The 15,901-nt window shown below is 38.9% G+C and overlaps 1 protein-coding gene and 1 long non-coding RNA gene across 4 annotated transcripts in view; one reads left to right on the top strand and one right to left on the bottom strand.

Moving 5' to 3' along the window:
• Positions 1 to 431: 431 nt before the first annotated feature.
• The window catches only part of LOC147168738 (uncharacterized), a 36,006-nt gene continuing 20,536 nt past the window's right edge, over positions 432 to 15,901 (bottom strand). The window contains exons 2-3 of the long non-coding RNA XR_015096013.1: positions 665 to 801; positions 432 to 541 (exon numbers count right to left, since the gene is read on the bottom strand). This is a non-coding gene — a long non-coding RNA (uncharacterized LOC147168738). The remainder of the gene's footprint in view (positions 542 to 664; positions 802 to 15,901) is intronic.
• frmpd3 (FERM and PDZ domain containing 3) overlaps positions 495 to 15,901 on the top strand; it is an 81,527-nt gene continuing 66,120 nt past the window's right edge. For 2 of the 3 annotated variants that reach the window (XM_086084920.1, XM_086084921.1), the window contains exon 1: positions 495 to 990. The gene's annotated coding sequence lies outside the window, so the exon portion shown is untranslated. The remainder of the gene's footprint in view (positions 991 to 15,901) is intronic. The other variant, XM_086084924.1, reaches the window with a different exon arrangement.

The following is a 15,901-nucleotide window of genomic DNA, read 5'->3' on the forward strand; positions in this document are numbered from 1 at the left end:
TAGATTAGATTAGATACAATGTTCCTTTAATTTCAGATCTGTTGTGGCGGTGTTTAGAGCCAAAAATATGAGAGTTGTGTCAACGTTCCAATATTTATGCACCTGACTCGACATCACCTGTTAATGCTGAAGTGTCACAAGGCAAAACTTGCACACAATAAAGTATAACATGAAAATAAAGTAGAAGTAAACACGTGTCATGCACTGTGACTGCACATGATGCTGTTACATGCTGCACATCCATGACATGGGAATTGGTGACTCATTAACACTGCCAGCACCTGATTGATTGATAGCGATAAAAGCAGGGGGGCGGAGAGGGCGAGGGGGGGGGGGGGGGTTCGGGGGGCGGCGGTTGCATTCTTTTTTCCAATATCTATTCCATCTTCCCTCCCCGCTCTTAAAAGCTTTCTCCCTCCTTCCTTTCTGCTTTACCTCTGCACTCCAGCTCTCTCTCTCTCTCTCTGTCTCGCTCTTTTTGTATCTTTTTCTTTTGCCTCAGCATCCCGGAGCCACCAGCGGCAGCAGACATCATCATCAACTGAGGGGGGAAGAGACTTTTCACACACACTAGTGGACTAACACGCAAAAAAACCACACGCACAGGAAAGGCGGCTAGGCGGACGACGGAGAAGCGTATCATGTCCGGCAGCTGCGTGCTGACCTGTAGTAAGAGGCGGCGCTCGGCTCGCAGCTCCACGTCCGCTTGAGTCCTCTAAGCACCTCCCATCGCTCACCCCCTCCACCCACCTTGAGCGCTGCCTGGTGCTGCGGCTGCTGAGGGGGCTGGCTGGAATGACCCTGGAGAGCAGGAAGCACAAGAAGATGCGTTCAAGGGTGGACAGCCTGATCCTTCATTAGCGATCTGCCGGACAGCACGCCGCTGACCTGCGTGGCGCATACGTGCCCATGTAGGAGGGCATGGCTGTATAGAGCGAGGGTCGACAGTAAGCACACTGGACCAAAGGACCTCTACAGAGAGACGCACAGGTGAGATAACCACCTCATGAATATTCATCCGAGCGCGTTTGATGATGTTCATCTGTGCCATCTTTGATTTGTGCCGTTTTGTGTCTGTGTGTCCTGTTGTGCTGCCATTGCTGCGCTGTCATTGATTAGAAAGCAGTGGATGAGCACTGTGGCAGCATGATAATGGAAGATGTCTCCTGGAGGACACGGTCCGATATCCATCACACGTCTGACGATAGTCAGTAGGGGATGGAAGGTCTCGCGCGAGGGGGTTATTAGGGGGGGAGGGATGAAAAGGAAAGTGAAGGTCTGTGGCATTTCATGTCATTTATGTGAGTTTTTTGTCCTTTGGGATACAGCTGTTTAGGAAGGTTTTTTTCTTTTCTTTTGGCTCTGTTGAGTTTCTTTTGAATTCTAGTACAGATTCAAGGATTCTATGAACTTATTGGCATACTAGCTGACATGAGATGACATGAAATTTCGCACCTGAGGTCCCAGACTTAAAGCAACATTAAGGAACTTTCAGTTTGCGTTGATTATGGCGGTGCCATATGGACAAAAGCGGTATTGTTATGCCTGAAAGAAGACCAGATTTCCCATAAAGACAAACGCATTGCATCGACTATCCTTTTTACTGGGTAGCTTCCCTTTTTCATTTTTTTTTTAAACCTTTCATTTGTTTTGCAGCTTCTGCCAGGAAAGCAGTAGTTGTGCGTCAACATTCAAATTGACTTCCGTCTTTGTAACGAATGGGGAAAAGGGGGAAGTGACATATGTCATAAAGCAGTCAGCACATTTGTAGTTTTTTGTGTGGCAGCGTTCCTACCATCCCCCTCAAAGTTGCTTAGTGCCAGTAAAAATGATACAGACCTCAGGCTATGGCAAAGGTACCATTCAACTAGATTTAAGTCGATGTTTCATCAGAAAAGTTATGAAAATATTGTATTAAGGTTGAAAAGTACCTTAGTGCACTTGAATCGTGATCAAATACTACCACCATAATGACCAAGATTAAAATACAGTAGCAATCCCATTGTAGGTACAACGGAACTATACTTGGCCAGTGAATCATGAGCCTGAGTAGCTACTAGCAATAGACTGGGGAACAATTGAAAAACATTTTTTTGTTGAGTTAGATTTTTATGTTAACAGTAAAATTGGCATGCTGATTCTAAAATTGAAGTCAGTTTGTTTCTAGCACGTCAAAGATTTTATCCTTCAGATCCGCAGAATTCCATTGATTAGCTGTAGAAAGACTGTAGTAAGAAGAGATGATTATGATTGGACTCATCTACAGCTACATGGCAACTTTGTTCAGTCACAAGTGAGACAGTAGGGTAAGAGGTATGTAAAGCTCTCAATAGATCAGTAATATCAATATATGTAAACAGAAAGCTAGCATAATAGCGATTAAGAGGATTGGTGCCGTCTTTTCTCTTAACCTTGTAACCGTGGGCTTACCGTTTTAAATTAGATAAAAACAAATGTCAGACTTAACTCAACAAAAATGGTGTTCCCCAGTCCAATCTAATCAAGCCTGTATGTATCCAACTGAATGGCAAACGTTTGCGACGCTAACGAATGTTGATTTCACGTCAGGGTTCGTTTGCTAAACGTTCTCTAAACATTCGGCAGCAGTTTTAATAATTTGTTAACATTAGACGAATGTCTGGCAAATATTTAGCGAACGTTGCGACCTTGAACTAACCCTAATAAACCCTGACGTAAAATCAACATTCACTAGCGTTGCAAATGTTCGCCGCTCAGTGGGATGCGGGCTTATGAAAACCATGCTAAAATATAAACTCAAAACATAACAGACTATACTAAAACCAAAAAACATGACAAGCTAACAGAAATCGAACAGGTCTGCAGGTGTGCGTGTTGAAATGTCACATAGACAATATGACTGCCAATGCAAGCCAGGCAAGTCACTTTTCCGTCACTCCTTCCACAAGCTAAAGAAAAGGCCATAAGCTTTCCCTCCAAATTCTCCTCTAATCAACTTAGGCTCATTACACAAGTGTAAAGCGGTTACTGTGCTTTTCATTTCCAGTAGACGTCAAAAACAGAGGCAGCAGCAGCAACCCCAAAGTGCATTTCAGAGATTGGCTCGGGGTGGATGTGCTTATTCAGTGCTGCCTGTGGCTGAGAGAGATGAGCTGTCTGGTGCTGTTGCGTGGAGCATACATCACCGCATGCGGGGCTGCGGACCCAGGAGGAATCAACAGAAGGAAAGCCATTACTTAGATGACCAGGCTCCTCTGATCTCATCATGTGGCAGGGCGGGTTATGGAGACACTGGACATAGGCGGACGGTGGGAAGGAGACAGGAGAGACAGAAGGCGCTATTTAATACCGAGATTTATTCTAGAAGGCAGCACATTCAGCATGCTGGAATTATCCATGTTTTATGACCGGGTTTGTTTGGGAAAGTAAGGCGGCTGATTGTGAAGGCCGCCAACATCTATATGAAATCCACTCAGGCCGACAGTGGTCATGCCGGCAAAGTGATGTGGGCGTCTAAAGGTTGATTTGATGTTCTTTTGCTAGTCGGACATCATTTACTGTGGGTGACTGAGCAGTTGGGCTTCAAAAGCATGTATGGACGAAGAATCATGCTCTGTTAGTGTACATTAGACAAACACAAACAGCTGTTATGGCTCGCCAACTTTGCTTGGTCACATATAAAGCCACAAAATGCACAAACAAGCAAGCGCTTATGTCATTTACCCCGCTTAACATCAATGTGTCGAGAACGTTGGTAAGTTTTCTTTGTAGCGAGCAGGGAGCTTAAAGTTAAATGTAAAATAAAGAAACAAAAACAATCTTTTACCATTACAATACCTTGGCTGATCAACAGTAGTTGATCTAAGGTAGCTAAGCGCAGAGCAATTATAGCTATTAGCTGATATTTAATACATTAACAAAATCAAACACTTTTGATAAATTAGGGTGTCTAGCGTTTGCCTTGCTCATTTAATGTTTTTACATACTTAGGTGTAATACAACCATAAACAAATAAAACAAACTGTCCCTTAATGTAACAAGTGACACTATGATGGGCAGCTAGCCAGTTGGTGGCTAGCGGTAAAGCAGCTAACAATGTGTCGAGAACAACCAGGGAGCTTAAAGCTAATTGTAAAATAAGGAGCCAAAAACAACACTGACTGAATACTATAACCAAAATTATTAAAAACACTGTTGATAAATAAACGTTTGCCTTGCTCATCTAATATTTTAGCACTGTTAAGTGTAATGCAGACATATACAAATAAAACAACTGATGCCATGAAGAGCAGCTAGCCAAAGCTAACATTAGCGCTTGACCTCACTGCCTGAACTGCAACCTCATAATCTCGCTTTGCTCATCCCCGGCAGACACTATGAGCACACACTTGAAATTTGAGGCTGCTTGCAATGGGTTTAAAAAGTCAACACACCCCTGTTCAAATGGCAGGTTTTTGTGATATTAAAAAAAAATGGCAATAAGCATTTCAAAACTTCTTCTACCATTAATATGATCTATCACATCAACAAAAAACAACTCAAATGATGTCAAGTAAGTAGGGACTGCCTACACCCCAGCCAATTTAGTGTTGACAAACATATTCACTCGTATGGACAATTTAGAGATTCCAATTAAGCTAACGTGCATGTTTTTGGAATGAGGAAGAAGGGGCCAGGGTACCAGGCAAATGCAGGAAGAATGTTTCTCAAGATTAAACGTGAGTCAGTGATCAAATGCTCTATATAATCATGATCAACTCAAATTGTATATGGTTACTAAAATGAAGGAATGAGTGAACAGAACCACTGCAGCGCCCTGTAAAAAGCTTGGACATGTTCAACTGTGATGGACTACAGAAGCATCTAGAACCGTGTAGGCCCTCTACAACAATTAAACATTTACAACAGAGGGCAGTTAAATGAGAAACGGCACATTTTATTTCTGTCTCCCAAATTAAGTGTAACATAATTGTTAAGTATGAGTCTCATCGGCACACACAAATGCTCAAAAGGTTTTTAATCGAAGCAAAGATCTTCATCTCCAGCCTCGTTACAAATTTTCATCGAGTTTTCAAAGCAAACTTGGGGAGGAAAAAGGTGTTTGATTTTCACTTCGATTGAAATGGATTCCTCTGTTGTCATGCCATTCATGTCGAAATAGAATGTGGCGACCCGGTGGGTCATGTGACATTTTGGAACGATCCTGACTGATGTTTTGTAGTCCTCGCAGATTTATGACTTTTTACATTCTACTGGCTTACTAGGAGATGACGTTGTACTGTTGTCATTGTGTCTGATGCATTCAAGATGTGTAACTTGCCAACAAGAGGTCACACAGCAGGTTGTCGTCTCACTTTGAACTATCCCGGCTCACATGGTGGTTACCAGGGTTGGTTAAATTCAGTTTATTTTCTGTATGTCTCTGGTCTCACTGCAGCGCTGATTTGTCATCCAGTGTTTATACTTTTCATCTTCAAGACAAAAACACATTCTATGCTTCACTTCCTTTCACTCATGTTTAATTGCTGTCAGCAGCAAACATTTCATCATGTCACAAAATGGAACATAGCGACAACAAAATTGAGAAAACATTACGCCAATCAGTGGTGGCCTATCATCAAAATGTGTGGGAAATTACATATTAAAAAAAAACGTAAATATAAAAAATGCCTATGAGACCAAACATTGCAAAAATATTTCAGGAAAACCAAATGATGAGATCTCTGCATACTAAGTTCAGAGATCATCCTATTTGCTTAACCTGTTGAAATTAGGGATTTTCGATACCACTTCCTGATCGTTACTATAATTTGATTGTTAATCGAGGATGGAAGGCAGAATTATTTTTTGAAATCTAACCAAATTAGAAGTTCGCCAGCATTTTGTGAACAACCTTTCAGGTTCCATTGCAACTTGGAAGTTTTAACTCATTCACTGCCATTGACGACTGCGGGGGTCAAAGCTCATTATTTGATTTAAAATACGCAATTTATTAATGCTTTGGGAGAGCTGCACATTTCTCATCTTTAAACAACGTTGATTACATAGACGGATGAATGGGCTACAAAATCACGAAAAAAAAAAACATGCCACTTTGAACATGTCAATCAGAACGAAATCATCTTTAACACACAAGAACAATGTGCCCGAATTTGTAAAAATCTGGCCTTTATTCTTCACACGTGGCTATTTTTTTCAGTGTTACTAGGTGAATAAGCATATTACTAATCTCTCTCTTGCCATCACATCACTGAATTTCACACTCTGCAGCGTAGTGTGCAGCCCTTTACCTAACTTGGCCAGCATCCCAAACTCTCAGCTGGGAATCGGAAAGAGAAAAACACTTGAAACAAAAATAAAACGTTGCTTATTATGCAACCCCGCAAGACACATTTGAACTATGACGGGTTTGCTGCCTCACTGGGCCCGTTTTACACATAGAGCAAATTATATTTTACATCATGCAGCCTTGTTTGTTTGTACGGACGTCATGACTGTAATGCAGTCAGGTATAGCACTCCTGTTTGTGACATAATCATCTGCTTAATGTACAACACTGGCACTTAAATACTAAACGTCCACTGACTACTGACTGTTTGTGTTGCCTTGTCACCGTAGTAATAACCACAAAGCGGCATATGATTGAACATCATAAAAATCCCACCTATGTGTCTGCAAGCATGTAGCAAATAGATGACTGCGGTCTTCTCTGCAGGCTCTCTTGCACTCGCTCTTACGACATTGCAGCCCTTTTCATTTGTCAACAGAGGAAAACAAGGACCTTGAACGTACCATAGGTTTGTGGGCAGTAAAGAGAAAAGCATACATTTTTCAAGAGAGGACACTATTGAAAGAAAACAGCTAGAGGAGACGTCGCAGTAGGAAAAGTGTTTTTGTAGGATAAATGAGTGGCTAAGCCAGGCAGGCATCGAACAGCTCTGCCAGGCTGTGTTCCACACGCAAAAAAATCAAGAAAGAAGCAGTCCAGGGGTTAATTTGGCAAAGAAACGAGGGCAGTAGTCAGAAATATTTTTACATGTATTTATTATTTCAATAGAATTTAATGGAATTCACTCACTGTCTTCCCCGTTCCATCTTTCATCACCTTCCTACCACTGTTGCTCCTTACTCTAAGCCATGCTTAACACAATGGCAATAAATAGTAAATAGACCGCATTTATTAACTGACTAAATCAGTAGAGAATAGATAAGACTGATCATTAGTACCGGTAGTCAAGGAGGCTAATGACAAATATTCCCAGTCAATATGCATTTTCAGTAAAAAAGGAAAATATTGCCGTCAAAATAAATAAATAAATATATAATATAAAATAAATAAATAAAAAATTTTTAATTCAACTTTGTAGAAATATATTTAGGCATCTTTGTTTATTCAAATGTTAATTTTTATTTGATTAATCTTAGCTCATTTGCTCCCAAAATCATACAATAAGTTATATTTTAAATGTTGCCATGGTCCCCAAAACGTATTTATACTTTTTTTTTATGGGTGAGGGTTATGCTAGACCATACAGAAGGCTTTGATGCAGCCTCTGACCTTAAGAGGTTGCTTAAATCAATGGGAGTTGTTACAAAAAGCGGCGAGCAGGTGGCAGCAGAGTATAAGAGATCAACCATGTTGCAACAAGCTCTTTTTCCCCAGTGTTTTCAACCGGTTTGTGAATAATGAAGAAACGTAGCTATATCCAATGCTAATTGTTGTTTGGTAGGTTCCATGCTTTTATAGCAATAGAACACAATATTCTGTGGGCCTTGAAAATCAGTCAAAATCCAGTAAAACAGCCCGGAGCGTAGGGGGTTGCTTCAATGAAAATGGCTGGGAGTAAATGAGTTAATAAACATCTTTGTTTTAAAATTCTAATAAAAATGTTCAGAGAGCTCATCAGCATTGATTATGGCGTTAATTAAAAATGTAAATAAAGTTAACAGTTTCAAATTGATCTCTTATCAGCCGTCAGATTTTCAAAAAAGGCTGATATCGATATTTGCCCAAATACCAAACATCTGCCTGGCCAATCATCAGTTTATACCTAAAAATCATAATCGAAATAGTTCCAATGAAAATAATCTATGTATTATTCATTTTATTTTAAGCAAAAATCACAAAATGTAAACGTGGCTGGTTTTTATGTTTGAAAAAAACAAAAAAATAAAGGTTTAACATGTTTTTTCAAATTCACTTCTTCCGTCAGCCATTTTATATGAAATAAACATGTAATGTAACATTATGCATACAAAGCGATATCAAGGGGCACTTGCATTTGTCCATATCATTTATCCAAACTACCACTCGTGCTCTCAGCTTTGCAGCCATCATTGCCATGATGAGCATCATCAACATTTTCTTTGTAATTGCTTCGACCTTCTACCTACGGCGGTGCAGCTGCATTCTTCCCTCTCGCTATGTAATCATCATCATCATCAAGTGAGATGAGGTTTGGGAATGCAAGGTCATATGAGTCTTATGCTTTTGTTGCTCTTGGTATGCATGATTTGTAATGAACACATCGCATACAACCTGCAGTTCTATTATGAGCAAGTCGGTCAATGTATAATTAATGCTATAGGTTTGGTTTTTTTTACATATATTTTGCATTCTTTCAGTGCACTAAGCAGTTGGAAGTACTTTGACGGTGTTTGAGAAGCAAACAGTAACCTCAACGTCAGTTTATACATTTTCCGAGACACACAACGGAAATTTTGCGATCTTAATTACTTCAAACAACACACTTAACATATTTTCTTACCACATATTTGCATTGATAGCAGATTGTTATTTGGCTTGACCCACAAACTTCGGTCACTGCTGCCTATGGTGTCACACATTTCCACTGATCTATGGTCTATGAGATGAGCCAAGAATGGCAGCGGCGTGCCAGAAAAGGAAGGGGAGGATTGAGATGCGGATGTAAACAATGCATTTACACAGCAATGCCATCTCTCGCGGGCACGAAAAGCATTCGCTGCAACGGCAAAGCCTGAAGGATGCAAAATGTCATTTTAATTTCATTGCAAGGGAATACATTCTATTTAATGTAGCTCGTATGCTTCAAGTCAAGGAACCAACAATTTGGAGGAATGGAAATTGGAAAAAGACAGACGGAAAGGGATTTACATATTTCACCCTCCATAGTGCATGACATAATTAAAAGATTAAAGGACCCTGGAGGGATTTTAACGCATGGAGGGCAGGAGCATAATCTCAACACTGGAGATCCTTCAGAAGGTAAGAAAGAACCACAACCTGTCATCATCAACTTATAGGTGAGGTACAATAAAAACATCATGCTGGATCGATCATTGCTATTAAATTTCGTCTCATTTTTAGTCCGGTTTCTAGTATGCTTGTTAGTTTTTATCATAGTTAGTCAACCACATCCTGTTTAGTCAACATATATAAATCTATAATCTACATCTATAAATCTAGCATTTTAGTCCAAGACAACATCATTTTATTCGTCTAGTTTTAGTCAACAAAAACGGTCATCGTTTTAGTCTAGTTTTAGTCAGGACAATCATTTTACCCGTTCATTTTTTGGTCAGCAGATAATGGTGAACATTTCGGATCTAAAACTATTTCACATAAAATGTTCTCATCTTTTTGATGAAAAACAACTTGACATATAATTATAGTATATCAACAAGCGGCCAGTATGGCTCCATGCTACAAGCTAGTAAGTTAGCCAGCATTAGTTAGCGGTCGGATTAACCTTATTGTTGGAACGTTATAGCCGTTGGATTAATGTTACGTTATAAGTATAACTATAATTTACTCCTTTTTTTTTCTTTTTTTTTTTTAACCTTTCACCGTGAATCCTCCTTCTGTTTGTCCCATGTGTGTTTGTGCATTCTGCACTAGCGAGCTGCAGATTTGAAAGGGGGCGTGTCACATGACAGTGTCACATTTTCGGCACGTCATTGTTCATGAACTAAAATGTCCATAGGTTTAAGTCCAGTTTTTTAAGTGAAGTACATTTTCGTCTCGTCTTCATTAGTAGACGAAAATGAATACTGATTTAGTCCCAGTTAATATTTATTAATGAGGCTTTTAGTCTAGTTTTCGTCCGGTGAAAAATGTGTGTTGACTAAAATATTTTTGTTCAGTTTTCGTTAACGAAATTAACACCAATTGTTATATGAATGAAATAAACATTAGCGGCTTCATAGAAGTACTGAAACAAACACAAAAAGCTTGCAAATAAATAATAAGGTGCTAATGCTACGTGTAAAAATAGTATTAGTATAACGTGAGGGTGACCAGACATCCCGTTTCAAATACAGTATATCTCCTTAAAGCTTCCAGTGACTGGAATGAGACGCTAGCCATTAGCTAGCTTGCAAGCTAACAGGCTTTGAGGGCTCATAACGGATGTTGGGCTTCTCCATGATGGCACCGTCTCAATTTGAGTAACGCCACCGAGCTGTTCTGTAAATTGTGGGATTTAGAAAATATTTATTTTGGGGGCATGTTTAGTCATAGCTTGCTAGCTAGCCGCACGCGATAGTCATAGAAATGAGCCTGGTAATAATGACTAATTGCACCAGATAACCACTGATGTGAAAAAAAGGTACTAAAATTTTGATGTAGTGAGGGATGGGTGACTCATGCAGGATGTCCAAAGTGCTGGGTGCCATTTTAGCCCCATAAAAAAGAGCTAATTATAAACCTATTCAGTAGCCTACCACGTAGCACTTGACATTTCAGCAATTAAAACTTAAACATGTGTAAGCATTTAGAAACGCATTTACATGGTCTCTACCCCCTGGTATAGTGGCCCCACCTGTTGTTTTGTGTTCTATTTTGGGAGCGGCGTTTATCATTTGTTCAAAAAGGGCAACTAATTGAGGGACATTAAAGCGCAGGTGACTATTTCAGGAAATACGAGAAACATCTAACGGTGAGCACCAAAAAGCTGCTGTGGGTTGATTTTAGAATTGGCGCACTGACATTTTCTTGAAAATGATTATTGCAAATTGACTGCAATTACTTGATGGAACTGCAACACATTCGCACACAAATGCGAGCGCACACAGTGACGCGCAGGATTTGGGTTTATTTCTGCTTCCGTTTCTCCCTCCTAACATTAGCTGGATATCTTTTAGCGTGATGTATGAAAGGAGGCCTGCCACACTTGTCGTCGATACGTTACGGTGTATAACTGATGAGATGACGCTCCCCACTGGTTAATTAATGGTGCGGCCGTCCTGTAGGCGGCCCGATCTCCAGTGGCTGTGGAGAGAATTCTCCTGAGGAGGAGCGTAATGGAGTGCACTTAGACCACCTGCCACGAGAGTGTAGCCATGATTAAAAGTCACCAAGAGGTTCTTCTGATTTCAATGCCTTCCCCACAGGTACAATATGAGGCTGATTGATCCAAGACAAAACAAAGACAGCAGTTAAACATCCATCTCGCGCGTAATACATACACGGATCTGTTTTCAGGGCTCGGCAGTAAATTGCGCGTTTGTTTGTAATCTCGGCAATTAGGATGAGCTAACTTGTCATTTCTCATCTCGCCGTGCTGAGGAGATAAATAGCGCATGCTTGGTTTGTTTCAGCGTCTGCTCTCAAAAGGTGAGAAATACAAATCTGGATTCAGACAAAATCCTCAGATCATGTCCTGTCACTCTCCGTGAGAACGCATTTAACACCGGCTCTGTAAATGCTATCAGCATGTATAACTTCCTGACAAATACGCTGACAGCAGCACACAACTCAACAAACAGGAAACATGAATAATGCACTTGCTCGTGAAAGTCAAGTCCGAATAAGACAAGAGAGTGAGACTGTTTGGGATTTGGATACTCTGTGATTAGTTTTGGTGAAATATCACAAACAGGAAATTGCCTACCTTGTTTTATTTGCATACACTACAGTTTGATGAATATATTTTAAAATTACACAAAGCTTCACAGTGTAAACTTGCACACTCAAAAAACAATGGCTCTTATGTGTGAAATTCACGGCTCGGGGGCCACACCCGGCCCGCCACATAAATGTATATACACATTGCGTCCCTTCATGCAGTTGTTGCCAGTTCAATGCCGTCAATCCCAGATCAAGATTTAAGTAAACAAACAAATGACTACGATTAAAAAACATTTCAGAAATTACATTAACACTAGATCTTAAAACAATTGACACCTAACTCAAACTATATTTTACATTGACATCAACTTTATATATTTATATATTACATCATGTATTTATTTTGACGTTATTGTAAGGTCGTTCAGAAGAAGGAAGGTCTAACAGGCGTTTGGGAATAGCAGTTTAGGGTTATTGTGACAATTGGTTTTCAAGAAATGCGCAAAAAAATAAATAAATCTGAAGCTAATACTAAAACTAATACAAATTAAGCTATAATGAAGAATTTTTGAAAAAATAAAAACTAATAAGAACAAACCTGCCAAAATAACTAATGGTAATTAAAACTAAATGAATTTGTAAAACAAAATTTAAGACAAAATAAAAATGACTGAATAATGAAAAATGCAATACTACTAGAACTAAAAGTTTTTTGTTTTGTTTTTTAAATCAAGTGAGGGGCTCATTGTTGTCGAAAACAATAAAATAATTAATATTGACTTGACATATAATGATTAAATAGATTATTAACATTGCAGATGTGTTTTTCCCTAAACGGTAATATAAACCCTTCAAATAATGTTTAGAATTGTGGAAGAGGTTTTCAGTGGTTGCAGCTGTTTCCTATATTTTGTTTATTATATTTACATTACTGTAATTTGCAATACAAACCACTTCAATGAGCCATTTAGTAAACTCAGCATTGACCATTGTTGTCTTTCTAAACTAATAGTTTCTAATAGATTCATGAACTTGAGCTGCCACAGGCTGACAAAACAACTAAATATACACTGAACATGAATAATACATTTGCTCATGAAATTCAGAGTGTTTTCATGCAAGTGCCAGTCGGGATTTTCTGCACACAAAGTTTTGATTTGAAACAATAAGCTGTAATCAGTTTAGGGAATTTGATGAAGTAACACATTAACAGTTTCAGCATAAGTGGTTGGATCCGGCAGTGTTATACAATCGCAGCAGCTGAGATGCGGATTTCGGTCCCTTTTTTTCCCCACACGGTGGAATTGATATTGAATAGATATTGGATTTTGCTGGAGCATGAAGCCAAATTAGTCTGTGAGCCTCACCAGCATGGATATTATTCATGAATAAGCCTTTGAAAGCGTATTTACATTTATGTGAAGGCAACGGATGGCTGATGATTAAACCGAACCGCTCAGCATTGTAGTCGTATAAATATTCACTACAGTAAAGCTTGCTGACATGTCAAACAGTGTGTTGTCTCAGACACAGTCTGCATTTCAAGTCCAATCTGAACATATTGACTTACTTACTTATTGCCTACCTCTGATAACTTGGTATGAATATTTTACTGTCACACCAGTATTTCTCACATTCTCAACAAGTGCAATTATTTTGTGAAAAGTGTCTTGCTTCTTAATTCTGGAGTCCTAAATGTCCATAACGTAAATATCACTTTGGATAGCGCTAGAAATGTTCCAGATATGGTCCGCGGATTTTCACATTAACTCATCCAAACCCAAGAACGTATAAATATGTTTTTAACACTTTGTGCTTCACTCCCCAAAAGATATTTATACGTTGCTGTTTTTTTTTCCCATGTTAGAGCATACATAGAAGGCTTTGATGAAGCTTCTGACCTGAAGAGGTTGCTTAAAGCAATGGTAGTTATTGGGAAAAAATGGCTAGCAGGTGTATAAGAGATCAGCCAGGGTCATGTTGCAACAAGCTCTTTTTCCCAGTGTATTGAACAGGTTTGTGAATAATGAGGAATCTCAGCTATATCCTAATGCTTATTGCTGCAAAACAGAAAAAGATACAAATATACTTTTTTTTTCCCAATGAGCGACTCTAATCTTTCTTTTGGTATGTTCCTTTTTTATATATATAGCAAAAGACCACAATATTCTGTGGGCCTTGTAAAATCAGTCAAAATCCAGTAAAACAGCCGGGAGCGAAGGGGGTTGCTTCAGTGAAAATGGCTGGGAGTGAATGAGTTAAGCACTCCCATTCCAAATGACCGGGGAGAGGGCAAACGCCATAGGCACTACTTTTTGGAGGTGTGGAGTTTAGTGAAACTTTTGAGTGGACAAAAAACACATTGTCATTTCATTAGTAAGTTTATTAGATAAACTTATTAGATTTAACAAGTGTCTTGATAGGGTTGGCTACTTCTCGAATCCCTCGGTCTACCGCTACCATTTTAATTAAGAGAGTACTCTTCTACTCAGTACTCTTTTATTTCATTAGGTAACATAATTTGAAGTATGGTGGCCCTAAAAGGAGAAGAAACAAACAAACAACCAAGAGGTCACTGCTGGAGAACTTTACTGTATCATGCATGTATTTTAAGTAACGTCTCAAAATTAGTGTGTTAATTTTGAGTTAATTTAAAGTTCCTTTAACGCCACTATTTTTTTTTAAACCGTGATTAATGACCGCCCCTTAAAGCCTGTACTGGTGAAATTCCAGTCGCAACGCAGCAGACATGTCCACGTCAAAATTTAGCAGTAATAAATTTAATAATAATGCATATATTTGTGGAGAGTGGGGTCAGGTTGTATTTTATTATTTTAAAAATGTGCAGAATTTCAAAAGTGACTTCATGTTAAAGATTAGATAACTCTTAATAAAAAAAGAGAAATGCACTGAGCTCACCAATGTCTTACAAATGCAATTATGCCATCTCGTGGCAGAAAATGGCTTCAACATTTATCAATATCACACTCGTTTTTACAGTACAGTACATCTTTTTAATTTTAATTCAATTCTATGAATTATTATGAAATTACTGTTTCAGTGACTAAAAGATGCAGCCATATTTAGATTAGTTTAATATTTGTTGAGTATGAAAATGTAGAAAAAAATATTTTACTGTACATTTAGAACAGATATAAAATTTGCGAGAGTTAACTATTGAAGTCATGTGATTACGATTAAAAAAATCAATCGCCTGACACCCCTAATTTTAAGTGTTTCTTGTTAAATGTGATGGTTACCAATTTGGGCACACTGGGAAATACCAGCTTCAATTTATAACCATATAGACAATCCAATTACTATGCATGGGTAAGCTTTAATTGTATTTTTCGGACTATTTTTGTCCATTGCCTTGGGGGTTATTTTGTTTTGTGTCATCAGAGAATTCGTCATCTGTGTGCGTCATGATGGTGTTTCATTTTAGGTCCTTTTTTTTGGGGGATTGGTCCAAATTCTTTGTGGATGTGAAAACATTTTGTATTGAGATAGAAGCATCATTTGAAATGGTTGAAAAGGCTCTTACATAAAGCTCTCTCAAGCATGCTTAGACGCATTGACACCTGTACAACTTGGGAATAAATACCATTAATGTACAATAGATATGACTCCCTCCCCCTGTAACCTCTATTTCTGACAGGGTGAATCTCAAGTAATTGACTCACACCAGCTTCCATGAGCAGTGTGTATGACTGTAATTCAACATCGGGCCCTGCAGCTGCACTGTCACAAGCTGCACTTTGTCACCATGTCTTTGTGTATTGTCAATGATTTACTTCCTTTGTGAACATAAACGCATGGATGACGACAGCTGGGCAGGTTTACTAAAAAACTCCCTGACCCTCTAACAGCGCTTAAAAAAAAAAAAGATCCAAAATATTATGTTGCTCATTCATGACGCATGAAGCCATGAACATCATCAAACAAAGCTTTTATCCAAAAGAGGACACTCAGTGGTTATGAAAATGCTCAGAGCCTATTTTTAACTGAACCGTTACTTCAACCCAAATGTGTTTGTTATCACTATGTATCCGTGCGAGCGGTTCTGTTCTGTCCTTTGTTGACTGGATGGCC

The sequence above is a fragment of the Leptonotus elevatus genome, chromosome 9 (assembly GCF_054856555.1).
Source record: "Leptonotus elevatus isolate MCC_2025b chromosome 9, RoL_Lele_1.0, whole genome shotgun sequence".
Taxonomy (NCBI): Eukaryota; Metazoa; Chordata; class Actinopteri; order Syngnathiformes; family Syngnathidae; genus Leptonotus; species Leptonotus elevatus.